This window comes from Pinus tabuliformis, chromosome 1_1, assembly GCF_031772625.1.
Source record: "Pinus tabuliformis cultivar Carrire ecotype Pingquan chromosome 1_1, CPIR1, whole genome shotgun sequence".
Classification (NCBI taxonomy): domain Eukaryota; kingdom Viridiplantae; phylum Streptophyta; class Pinopsida; order Pinales; family Pinaceae; genus Pinus; species Pinus tabuliformis.
In genome coordinates, this window is record NC_142297.1 from 210,982,510 (window position 1) to 210,986,058 (window position 3,549).

Sequence of the window (3,549 nt, forward strand, 5' to 3'; positions counted from 1 at the left end):
TAGTTAGGATTCATCGAATTGAAAGGATTATATTATCATATTCGATTGCATTCAATTTTGAGTCAGGTCATAACACCATTGGTTTCATATCCATTTACCCCTTTGAGTAATAACAACCTAAATAACACAGCGCTTAATTAAAATTCATCTAGTGATTTTTACATTTCTAGGGCTCTGATACACCAACATAGCTTAGGCTAGTGTCTTGGAGTAGGAGAGTAATTAACTCTCCAAGACAGTAAAAACAAACAAGTCGCTGTATCTTGTGGTAGGAAGAAATCCAATTGTTGCATTTATGCTCTGGGAAAGCTCCTCTTAAAGGAGAAGCACGAGATCGTGTCCGAACCAGTGTGGGAATCAATCCTTCCTCATTGGGAACGACGCCAGATATTCACGTATTAAAAACGGTAAACCTCGAATTAACCATTGTCGAGGAGCCTGGGGTCACTTGTTGGTAAACCTTGGATTATGTCAAGGAGCCTTCAAGGGGATTGAGCTTGCTACTCTGCCATTGCGTGCGTATCGGATCGTAGATTGTTCCCCCAGGTATATTTGTTTCAGTTGGTAACCTTAGTGGCCATATTCTTTAGGATTCTTCCTAAGGTGACAGTGGTGGGAAGATCCCACTGTACCTGGAGCAGACGTCGGCTAGACTCACTTGGATTTTCTGGGGGGTTCTCTTCACTCGAGACGTTTAAGTGGAGGAAATTGTGCCAGTCTATTCATTAAGCAGGTTGCTGGGGTAACTGTTCCAACCGCCATTTCTATATTGAATTCTGCGACGTTGGATTTCATCACCAACTAGTGTTTTCGGTACGGAAAGTTACTGTTTGTGTGTGGTTTGACTCCTAGATTTGATAGCGCATGTTAATTTGTTGGTTTTTACTTTTAGAGACCATAGGTGTGAATTGTGAATTTTAATTGTTAGGTGTGAATTGTGAATTGTTAATTTTAGTTTTAAATTGTTAATAAAATTCACTGATGTTGAATAAAATGGCAAATGTTCCGGAATTTACCGACCAAGGGACCCCTCTTAACGAGGATCCTAGTACTTTTCCTTTCTTTGGAAATGTTGGTCCTCCTTATATGGCTACTTTGTCATTACCTGGATTTACAATAAGTTTACCGATATGGTTATTTTCAACTTTGTTGGCCCCAAATACTCCAATTGTTCCACCTCAACCGAATGCTTCACCTCAACAGAGTTCACCATCTCAACATCACCAACTTTCTGTTGACCCTTTACCTTCTTCGCCTAATTTTTCTTCCTCCATTTCTTCCTCTTCGCTTTGTAAAAGCCTTGATGCTAGTAACCAAGTGTCTAAAAAGAAGAAGAAAGGGAAGAAGAGAAAGAAGAAGAAGAAGCAAGATAAGAAAGAAGTCAATCAACCAACCATGACTGTAAGTGTTAGTTGTGTTGAGGAAACCTCCAACATGCATCGTAAACCCAAATAACCTTGCAGGCTTTGTAAGGGTGACCACTTCCTTATCAATTGTCCTGGTATTCCAAAGGTCTTGGAAGCAGGGTCAGAAAAATCTCATCAACTTTCCATTGATCCATCAACCAATGATAGTCAGGTTCCTGGGAAAAAGGGTAAAGTTAGGTTTCCTTGTAAGTTATGAAAAGGGAGTCATCAAACTCACATTTGCCCTCACATGGATGAAGCCTCAACATTGTTGGAAAACCTTATTGTTCCACAGCAAGAATTTCCAACTGGTTACCGTAAACTTTCTCCCAACCTACCGTCAACTGACGGAGTGATTGATCTAATTTCAAGTACAGTCGATCACACTCTTCCATTGGAGAGTGAAACTCATGTCACTCAGGTTGATGATCCATTAGTTGATCAAGTGGTCGATTCAATTTCACATTCGGTCGATACCACTTTCCCTTTAGAGAGTGAACTTCATACCGCTCAGGTTCTTTTTGTTACATCAGATTCCTCTACGACGGGGGGCATTTCACCTGTTTCTACAGAACCCCCTCCAAGTACTGAAGTCTTTTCCTTTGATTAGAATAGATTGACAGAACCTCGTCTTCCTTCCTCCATCCCTTTCCAAATCATTGTCAAGGTTGGTGGTAGGGACATGCATCGCACACAGGTATATGAAGGTGCTTCTGTTAGTATTTTATCCTCAACTGCTTGGAAAGCTTTGGGTTCCCCTCAGCTTGCGCCTATTACGCAGAATCTAAAAGCTTTTAACAGAACCATTAGTGAACCTTTAGGGATCCTTCCTAAGTTTTCTATTACCTTGGAAGGTAAAACTGTCTGTATTGATGTTATGGTAGTTCGAGGTCCCTTGGATTTCAATTTACTCCTTAGGCGAGACTATGTTTATGCAATGAAAGCTGTCGTATCGACACTCTTTCGCATGATGTCTTTCCCTCACAATGGAAGTATTGTGACTGTAGACGAGCTTTCGTTCCCTAGTCTTGTTTCAACTACCAATAATATGACACCCCTATATGTTCCCGATTCTAAAGTGGTATCTACCCTGCCACGGGTTAATTATGTGGCAACTGGTCCCATGTTTTCAGTTACTGATGTAAGTGAGCCTCTCACTGTTTGCTCATCTTCCTTTGATTTATATACAGTAATTGACATGGAAAACTCTATGGGATTAATTGAACGCGATGTTCTCATCCCTTTTGAGTCCCTTGACGTGTGTTCCTTCCAGAGAACTATTCTTCCTTCTGATGAAGACCTCTTGGAAGCCATGATCAAGGTGTGTCCATTGACATGTCTTTCTTCCAGTTGGAAGCCATGATCAATGTTACAAGGAAAGTTCCTTTTACTGTGTCGACCTCGTTAAAAAATGAATCAGTGAGTATGAGGATAGTTCTTTTCCTGTATCAACCTCGTTAAAAAATGAATCAGTTGGTCAGAGGACAGTTCTTTTCCTGTGCCAACCTCGTTAAAAAATGAATCAGTTATATGAGGACAGTTCTTTTCCTGTGTCGACCTTGTTAAAAAATGAATCAGTGAGTATGAGGACAGTTCTTTTCCTGTGTCGACCTCGTTAAAAAATGAATCAGTGAGTATGAGGACAGTTCTTTTCCTGTGTCAACCTCGTTAAAAAATGAATCAGTTATATGAGGATAGTTCCTGTTACTGAGTCAACCTCGTTAAAAAATGAATCAGATATGAGGATAGTTATTTTCTTGTATCAACCTCCTTAAAAATGAAACAACTCCCTTTTCAAGTTAAATATTGAAAGTAAACCTTCATTTCATCCACCTGGTTGAATGCAATGAAGCCTAGGGGGCATGTACCTCGATTTGCGTCATTATGCTGGGGCCATGTGAACTTATAACAAGCATAGTTTTTCGTTTCAAGCTTGCGTAAACATGAAACCGAATCCGAGCATAGTTCTTTTCCTGTGTCAAGATCGTTAAAAAATGAAACAAATCCTCCTCTAATTGAGTTGAGAGTTTGACTAGATCTCATAAATGTTAAGTTGTATATTTAGGTTAGTTATTTCAGTTTTTTGCATAATTTTCTTACAGTTTTAGATCGAGTCTTTCAAATGATCTCGTAACTAAACCTT